At 44.4% G+C, this 10,312-nt stretch overlaps 1 pseudogene; it reads right to left on the reverse strand.

Annotated features, from left to right (window-relative positions):
* Positions 1-1,796: 1,796 nt before the first annotated feature.
* On the reverse strand, positions 1,797-2,244 carry LOC144819869 (calmodulin-alpha pseudogene; annotated as a pseudogene).
* Between the last annotated feature and the right edge of the window lie 8,068 nt (positions 2,245-10,312).

Here is a 10,312-nt window from a genome sequence, read left to right on the forward strand (position 1 = left end):
CTCTGCATCTCCAAACTATACAGAACACTTCAGCCAGACTCGTCCTCTGCGTCCCCTGACACAAACAGCTCACCCCACACCTGCAAGACCTCCATTGACTCAACACCTCACCCACGCAAACAAATGCCTCCACAACATCAGACCCCAATATCTCAATGAAATAATCACCTTCCACGTTTCCAAAAGAGACCTCCGATCTGCCGACCTCACCCTTGCTGAAACCCATGCATGTGCAGAGCCAAAATAGGTGGAAGAGCCTTCTCCTACGTCGCAGCAAAAACCTGGAATGAGCTCCCGATCAACATCAGACAAGCACCCACTCTGCACATCTTCAAGAAGACCCTCAAGACTTGGCTCTTCGACTGACTGGAGCTGCTCCCCACCCCAGCACCTTGAGACCCTCATGGGTGAGTAGCTTACTTCACAATTCCCTGATTGATTGATTAATTGATTTTTAACTCTCAACAATTCTCCTCAAATTGGGTATTGTGAGCATACTATTCGCAACCAGCATGGGGATGTTTTGGGCTACCTCCCTCAAAATCGAGCCACAGGGTTTATTGGAGGTAGATACTAGCATTTTCAATTGTTGGATGTTCTCCCTGACTTCGATTTCCATTGCATAGGTAGAGTGGCAATGTTCTGTGCTCCTTTCAACAGTTTCACCCAGAGTAACCGATCTGCCTTTGCAATAGGATGAAAAATACTGCATATACCACATTGACTCCTGGGCTCAGTTAACCTCTCCTTACCATAAAGATAGCTACCATGTTTTAGCAGTCTATTTCCTCCCTGGAATTAAACAGTTAGTCTGGTTTCTGTTTTCCATGGCTCAGTGAACTGTAGAGATACAAAAAAGGAACATTTTGTGAATGCTATGGCCTAAAAGTGTGCTTTTTTTTGTGAACAACCTGTTTGCTATGGTAAAAAGATTTCATTGATTTCTTGAGACTGTGTGGTGAAGGAGAACATAATATAATTATTCCTGTTGAAAATGAAAAAGGTTTAAGTCATATTGGAAATAAGTTGTTAGCTTTGGTTATTCATAGCTTTTACCAGACATTTTACCTGGTGTGTTCTTTTTCTCTTCCAGTGTGGTCATGCAAGGCCTGTAGAAAATTGGTTTTGTTTCCCTTTGTGGGTTAATAGTTGTTTCTTGGTTTTCTATATTAATGTAGAAGGTAAAGCAGGTGAAAGGACTGTATACAAATATGAATACATTGTTTTATGGGAATACAAATGTACGACTTGTTAATGATTTAAATTAAACTGTGCCCTAAGCAAAGAAGTGGCTAAACCAAGTTAAAAAAACATAGTATATTAGAATTTGAGTTTCATGCCCAGACAGCAGTGCAAAATAGGAATAGATTACAAAATTGCTCTAGTAGCTACATGATGTACCTGTTATTTGCAGTAGTGCAACTTGCATTCCATATCGTTGACTGTCCACAGTCCATGTGGAGCTAAGCTCTACAATTCAACAATGCAGATACTTCTCAAGGAAATCCAACATCGGGTGTAACAGATGGTAGCTCATATAAAACTATAGATACGACTCAGCTGGTTTGAGAAGTCAAATCTTGTTTCAGATGTGCAGAATGGCTTTGGTGAAACACAGGAAAGCAACATGCAATAATAGTTACTTTATCACGTTCCATTGTGTGGATGGAATAAAAAACAAATTATTCTAACTAGACATGGATTTTCTTGTCAGTAGGGGATCCTTTTACAGATAAATTGCAAACAAATGCAAATAAACAATTTTGCACAAGAAAATTAACACATTCTGTACATCTTCACTTGGCTGTCATAATGTGTGCAAACTCTTCATAACTTACTTGACCATCACCATCACCATCAATATATGCTTCCCTAATCATTGAATCAACTTCTTCAACAGTTAACTTCTCCCCAAGGTTGGTCATCACATGATGAAACTCTGCAGCACTAATGTAGCTATTTCCATCCTTGTCAAACACACGGAATGTTTTATTATTCACTCTTCACTGTCTGCATCCTTCATTTTTCTGCCCATCCTTGTATGAATCTCTGGAAAGTCAATTGTTCGATTGCCATCAGCATCTACTTCATTGATAATATCCTAAAGTTCTGCTTAAGTGAGATTTTGTCCAAGTGACCGCATTACCATCCCCAACTCGTTATCGTATCATCGCTATCTTTATTGAACTGACAAAACGCTTGTTTGAACTCAGCAATCTGTTCCTCTGTCAGTTGATCAACCATTTTGAAGGATGCAAGTGTGTGTCAATCTGCAGGCTATCTGTCACAATGTCTTTTTAGCTTTTGTGGTCTGTGGAAAAGAAAACGAGGTAAGTTGTTGGAGAAATTAAGATACTATTGCTGCCTACCAGTCACTTCCCAGCAACTTCACTAAGATAAGTACCCAGCAGAGTTAGAAAAGTAATTTTGCCGCCAGTCACTGTCCGGCACCTTCTTTGAGGTGAGTTTTTTGTGGAGTAGGATTAGTCATTTTGCCCTCCAGTCACAGTCCAGCGCCTTCCCTGAGGTAAGAACCCAGCAGAGTTAGAATAGGAATTTTGCCCCTTAGCCGCTGTTCAGCACCTTCCCTGCGGTAAGTACCCAGAGGAGATAGAAAAGGAATTTTGACCTCCAGTCGCTCTCCACCACCTTGCCTGAGGTAAGGTCCCAGGCAGAGTTAGAATATTAATTTTGTGCCCTTGTCACTGTCCGGCAATGTTCCACATTTAAATATAGATTTTGTTTTTATTAGAAGTTTATTCAAATTACTTTTATTCTGGAAAATCTTTGTATGTTGACAACCTCTAACTTGGTTGAGGACAAGAGATTGAAATGCAAGGACATATGTGTATATGGCAAAAATGTTAAACTGTTTATTAAACTGTTTGCTCTATGTTTAGATATATTTTTAATATTAATTTATTTTAAAAAAATGTGAATAAAAAAATTACAGTGCTGCCTTGTTATCCGTTGTGTTGTGTTCTTTTCTAATGTTTAATTGATTTGTGCCGTGTTGCATTTTGTAGGTATGGGGTGTGTGGTACTTTTGTATTGAAAGTATTTTGATTTGCGCACTACTTTATTGCGTGAGTTTTGGGGATGTTGAGTGACCTGGTACTATATTGTTAGGAGTTGCACCCCCATAATTGTATTTGACAAATTAAATTAACTACCGTTTGTTTTTACTTTTGGGGGTATTTAAATAAAGTTTACCATATATAAAAAAATTGAGTTGTAACTGTTAGAGTGGTAGTGATATGTGTGGCAATGGTATGCATGGTAATGGCACTTTTAATGTATTGCTATCTATGTTCGTGGTAGTGACATGCGTGATAAAGACTTGCGTAGTAGTGGTAGATGTGTGGTAAAGACTGTTTTAAAGGCATGCATGGTAATAGCATGCTTTGTTCTGTCATACAACCATCCAAAACACTTTCAGAGATGCAGAGTCTCCTGACAAAAAACTCAGGACTCCACTCCACTCGGCTTGTATCAGTTCTACATGGTGGTAGTTTATTCTGTAAGGACCTGTACCAGCCCCTCTGAATGAACAGCAGGAAGGCCTTCAGAGCCAGACGAATGGCATGCAACTCCAGCAGACTGATATGGAGCCTGCCTTCCTCCACCTCCCCCAGATGACTTCTACAGCAAGCTGGATCTCAACTGTCAACACTATCAGTCCTGGGTGGGGAAGTGAGAGGGGCCTGCAGCAGCACCAAGTGCTTTCTAGCAGCTACCACTTCAGATCTCCATCTGTCCTCTCTGAGACTTGGAAGGCATTGGGCAGACTGACTTGGTGCTGAGACCACGTAAACTTTAAATTCCATTGCAAAGCCTGTATGTGGCAGCTGGTGTGGTTGACAGGAAGGATGCAGGAAGCTAAGATAAAAGAACACTCAAACCTGTTCTCATCATGATCCAAGATCAAGCTGGAAGCATTAGGATCATCTTTGACTCACTTTACCTGTGGGAAGTCCCTGAACTCCAATATCTCAAGGATTTCTTCGATGAATGGAAGCCTCTGTGAAGGAGTCAAAGGGTATTTCAGCTCATTGATAGTGAACCCCAACAATATCAAGAGTGTTCACTCTCATCTGGAGGTGATCCACAACTGACACTAGTGAGGCTGCTTTCAACAGCCAGTCATTAAAATACTGGAATACTGGTATCCTTGCCTCCGAAGGTGGGCAGTGACCACTGCCATTACTTTTGTGAACACCTGAGGGGCTTTGGTGAGGCCAAAAGGAAGCACAGCAATCTGAAAATTCTTGTGGCCTACCGTGAACTTCATATAATGCTTGTGGAACTTCAGGACTAGTATATGAAAATACACACCATGCATTTTAAAGGATAAAATTCAGTCACCAGGGTCCAGAGCAGATATATTCTGGGTCAGAGTGAGCATTTAGAATGTTTCCCTCCAAATGCCTTCACAGGTTGTGTAGTGGGGCTGAGCCTTGCATTTCTACAGTGTTAAGTTAGCAGGAGCTTATTAGAAGTTTAAACATCATTTTACCTTTTTGCTTTCTGTTGCAACACGACACACAAGTTAGTTATTGTTTCATGTTAGGCTTAGAGTTTTGCTTCACATGAGAATAACTTGTTTTTCCAAATTGCTATGCTTGCCTCGTAAGCATAGTCTGAACAGTGAGTGCCGAGGCCTTCAAGGTTATCAACACTGTTGCTTTTGCTCGAAGTCATCAGCGCACCTTCTAGACATAACATATATGGAGCTGCGGACAGCTCATATACTGGCGCCTTTAATAATACACTGTGCAGGCATGATTGAACACACTTGGAGAACTTTTGTATGCTGAGACCTTGTGCAGAATTCGATGTGATTCACTCCTGCTAAACTCTGAGGTATGGGGTTGCCTATGCAAGCCTAAGAGACCTTCTATAGGTATAAAATAACCTACTAGCAAAGGGGTGAAATATAGGTATATATTCAACCTGTTTCCATTTAGCATTATAACATGCTTTCTCCCTTTGTATTTTATGGAATAGTAACTATGATGACAATCCTATTTCTTATCATATGTCTGCTTGTATTAGCTAAGATGCTGCAACTGCGATCACGGCGTTGAAATAAATATTTTAAACTTGCTTGTGTCTCCCTTTACTCCCTGTTCTGGACTGGTATGAGAGTATAACGAAAGGGTGCTCATGTTTCCCACCTTACCTGAGGTATCCTAAGTCGCATTTTCTGGGTTGTCTAATCATTGGTGACTTTGCTATAGGACACTGTGACACTGATGCTAGTCTAGTAAGGGATTTTGGGTACTAAGGTGAGTTTTGGCACACCCTAATTCACTGAGGTTCTGAGTCTCTGTGCACAGTTCTGTGACTGAGCAGAATCCCTGCAACAGTTGAAGGACCCTCACTTTTCAGAAAAAGGAAATGTCAAGAGTAGAATCTCTCTCCTCTGTCCGAGTTAAGATCTTTCTTGATAGCACCCTAAGAAAGTAACAACCGTACCTCCTGCAATATAATGGAATCTTCTCACCTGAAATTCGTTCTCGTGTGGGAGGAATAGTGGGTGGGGTGGAATGAAAAGGTAGGAATGGGCTATTTTAAAGATATGTAAGATACATACGTTGGACGAGGAATCCTGCCCCACACCCATTTGGTGTGCATCACTAAGGGAAATCTAAATGGATTTTTGGGTGTTGTAGCAGGGGAAGAGGAGATAGAGGACTAATGCCCTGCCAGAACCAACGCCCACGACCCTGAAAGGACTGGGGTGCCTGGTCTATCGGTTGGAAAGGCTGTCTCTGTCTGTACAACATCCCTTTTGAGTAACCTCTAAACTTTCTGAATTGGTAGTAAAACTGTTTTCTAATAGCCAACAGCCCCAAGACAGTGCGCCATAGCTATGTTTTCCTTAAAGTGCTCCTTTCTTCCTTTTACCAAATAGGTGGGAAACATCAAAAGGCATTATCATGAGTGAAGCCTGTAACAACCCCGGAGAATCTTGCAGAATGCATCCATGCATGCGGTTAAAGTACAACCCTAGTGGTGACTGGCCTCCTCAGGAAAATGTCAAACCCTGTCCAAAGTGCGAGTAGGTCTGGCACTTGCATGACATGTAGAGAAAAAGCAGAAATGGTCTGTGGTCATGTAATGAAATGACGGCCAAAGTACAACATCATCTGGTGCCAGTAATCAACAAGGATTGCACTATGGTGGGTGCATGCAAAACAGCATGTGCACATTTGGACCCCCAAATGAAAGTCCGGAGAGTGCTCACAGGGTTGCAGACTTGCATAGGGATGAAAACACCATCATGGGGTCATAACTTGGTATTTAAGTCACACTAACCCACTTGAACCTAGCTTGTTATCTTAGAAAAAAAGGACATTGCCTGCCAAGCTTTCAGTATTTACTGAAGCCATGAGTTACCACTTTCTCAGCAGCATTTCCAGCTTCAATTTTCAGGGACTTGCAAGACAAAGAAAACAGAAAGGTTATGAAAAGTCATACATGAACTGCATATAAGGAAAGTCGCCCCACTTAATTTCTCATTCTGGGTGGACCGGAGATGTTAGCAGGCAAGGGGATCTGAGTCTGCGGGAAAATAGAACACATTGAAAATGAATTATATTTTTTACGTGATGTGACAACTATTTAAAGCATCCAAAGTAATAATGTGAATAATTACTTGGCAAACATAATTCCGAAAGACATGGTTTACAGCTGTTTTCAAGAACACAACTACAAATGATTTAGGTGTGCAGAATGCTTTGTGAAATTACATCTTAAAGGTCATAAATACTTTTGGAGCATTTGACGTTTCTGATTACGTTTGGTAAGAAAAATTCACAGGGAAAGGAAGCCTTCATTTACAGTGCCAAGAAGTGAGCACAGGTAATTAAAGCAGGTTAGTGAATAGTAACATAGATAGTTTTGACAAGGCCTGTTTTGCTAACTTTAAATTCCTTTACAACATAGGAATTGGAACGAGCATTTCCCAGTTAATCTTGCATTAAATAGGGGAGCTAAAGATAATAGGATTAAAAGCAGTTCATCATCATAAAAACGTCTCTGGAATACTTAATTAAGCAGACAAACACATGTGATATAAACATTCCATGCAGCAATCTTCCTGGATGCTCATGTAAGTTCTTGTGCTATGTAGCTGAGCAGTACGAGATAATTCAATTCAATGGAGACCAGCAGGTCTTTTGAAGTAATCCTAATAACTGGAAGGGTAGATCTCTCTTGTACTCATCCACTCCCTATTCCCCTTGCCCAACAACTGTCAGATACTGTGGGACTATCCCAGGCTTCAAGAAAGGAGTTGGGGCAAAGTGTCTTGGCCACTCTGAGTCATCCCGACAGGGCTAACTAAGTACTAGGTTAGTGCCTTGGGTTTGACATCAATCTGTAATATCCAGACCTGCACGGTGTAATGTTCTCTGGCAGGGTAGCGGTTCAGTCTACCCATGCCCGAAGGATACGTGTTAGTGCTGGCACATGACACTGCGCGTTTGTATAAAATAAAGAGGCATAGCCTGGCGTCGGCAGTCGGGACCACGCAACGGAACAGAAGCATTTGAGTTGCGCCTTAATTGAGGCTGCCGCAGCATGCTAATTGCCCAGCGCAGCGGCCCCTTTACACCGGCGATGAGGCGGTGTTGAGCCCACTCCTTTTCATCACTCAGCTGGTTTCTGTGAGTGGCCTGTGCCCAGTGATAAGGCCCTGCAGCCACACAGTGAGCCATCCTGCTGCCTATCGTCGAGGCTCTGCAGCCACACGAAGAGCCAGCCAAACAGTGCAAGCCTGCTGCCACTAATGGAGGTCCGGCAACCACTGTGAGTATCTACCCTTGGGCAAGTGATCCACCCTCAGCCTCTCTGCTTGCGTCCACACACATGGTTGGCCCCCAACGCCCCCTGGAGGAAATTGGTGAAGATGGCAGGCTAAGTGAGCACCACACGCGGCGACAAGGTCCAGTTGCACCACAGCTGATCTTGGCCAGGCGGCTGCCACCCCAGATCAGTAGGACGGCCCATGCCACGAGGTGTGACACTTCTGCATCAGGATGGCATCGATTCCGGCCATCGGCTTGATGTGGACGTCGAGCCGATTCCGGCCATCAGCTTCATTGTGGACGGTGCCCCCTCCTTCCTTGCCCCTCGATGGAGAGACTGGACTGACCGTCTTCAGATCTGTTTTGAAGGGGCAGGTATAGCTTGCGACAGGCGCAGGGCACTACTCTTCCACCTAGGGGTTAAGGACATACACCGCATCTACAAAACGCTAGAAGAGGCTACCCCCAAAATGAAAAGTGATGCTACTCAGCGCTCTTAATGCGCACTTTTATCCAATGGCGAACAGTGACTGTGAAAGGTTCATTTTTCGCCAGGCCAAACAGGAAGCGGAAGAGTCGTTGGACACATTCCATGGGCATTTGAAGGAACTTGCCAGCATGCACAGCTTCCAGGATGCACAAGAGGAGATCAGATAATTCAAGGGTGCTACCCATCTAAGCTCAGAGGGAACATCCTCTGGGAGTCCGGCAAATCCTTGGTTGATATCCTCACCATGGGATGGTCAAAAGAACTATCGAAGGCCAGAGCATCCCACATGGATGCTGCCCTCCACCGCCCCATCAAGATAAAACAAGTGAACGTGGCGGAGAAGGTGAATGTGGTGAAAGCCAAGTCGCACCAAAGCCCGGGAAAGCATCCGCAAGACAGGAAGAAAGAATGTGGCTACTGCGGAGGCACGTCCCACCGCATGCAAGACTGCCCAGTGAGAGGAACGCAGTGCACGGCCTCTGGAAGGATGAAGCACTTCACGGCGGTATGCAGGTCATCGAATCCCCAGAAAGAAACAGCACAGGCCGTAGCTGAAAGGCAAGACAGCAAAGATATGGACGACGACACGAGAGAATACCACCTCCATTATGTGTTCACAGTGGATCAACCACCACCGAAAAGACGGCGGCTTCCAAAGTGCAGATTTAAGATTCACCACCAAGATGTACGGGCCACCATAGACACAGGGGCCTCGATCGAACTGATGGCTGCCAACATATACAACCAATTGAGTCCACGCCCACCCTTGCGCGAAGCAAAGATTTGAGTATTTGCCTATGGACAAAAGACACCCATCCCACTCCTGGGATGTTTCAAAACGGAACTTAGGCATCAGGACCTCAAGATCCCCACCACAGTGTACGTGACCAATGAAAGAAGCGGAATCCTGGTGAGTGGCCAGACAGCAGAAGAGCTGAATCTGATCTCATTTGCTCTTGCGGTCCAAGAAGAGGAACTAGCGGCTATCATGGAGGAATTCGACAACGTCTTCAAGGACATTAGATGCATAAAAGGGAAAGAGGTCTCTCTCCACATTGACCCGTCAGAACAACCGGTAGCACTGAGGCATAGGCGCATAGCATTCCATCTACGACAAAAGGTCGAAGAAGAGCTGGAAGCACTGGAGAGGCAAGGGATAATAGAGGTCAGCGGGTGCACGCCGTGGGTGTCCCCGATTGTTGTGGCGAGAAAACCAAAACAGCCAGGGCAGGTCCGCATCTGTGTCGACATGCGGCAATCAAACACAGCGGTAAAAAGAGAACGCTACTTGACCCCTAACATCGATGACATTCTGGGGGAACTGAACGGCGCAGCGTGGTTCTCGAAGATGGACCTACGTTCAGGATATCACTATTTGCCCCTACATCCGGACTCTCGATACATTACAACATTCTCTACCCAATATTGGCCTCAGGCGATACAGGCATCTCAACTTTGGGCTCTCGAGTGCCGCTGAGGTGTTTCAGAACACCATCAGAGAAGTCCTCAGCAGACTCCCCGGAGCTTTGAATGTGAGTGACGACCTATTGGTATCCGTCTCGTCAGTGGAAGGCCACCACTGAAGACTTTGCAGTGTTCTCCAACGAATCAAAGATTCCGGACTCACCCTGCACAAAGAAAAGTGCCAGTTCTTGAAGAACAAGATCAGTTTCTTTGGCTACACGTTCTCGGACAAAAGAGTAGCCCCAGACCCTGACAAGGTGCAAGACATTCAGGAAGCCCCTGCACCCTCCAACATCTCGGAAGTACGGAGTTTCCTACGGATGGTACACTTCTGTGGGCGTTTCATCCTGGATTTAACCAACTTCAGAAAGCCCTTCAGGGAGCTGACGAAGTCCACCACCACGTGGCAGTGGGGCCCCGAACAAGAACAAGCCTTTAAAGACACTAAACCAGCCCTTTCGGCTGGTAGATGCCTAACTGTGCAGCGGCCTTGGAACAGGCTCACCCCGGAGGATTTCGAGGAAGTTTTTCGGTCAACCTCATT

Source organism: Lissotriton helveticus, chromosome 2_1 (genome assembly GCF_964261635.1).
Source record: "Lissotriton helveticus chromosome 2_1, aLisHel1.1, whole genome shotgun sequence".
Taxonomy (NCBI): Eukaryota; Metazoa; Chordata; class Amphibia; order Caudata; family Salamandridae; genus Lissotriton; species Lissotriton helveticus.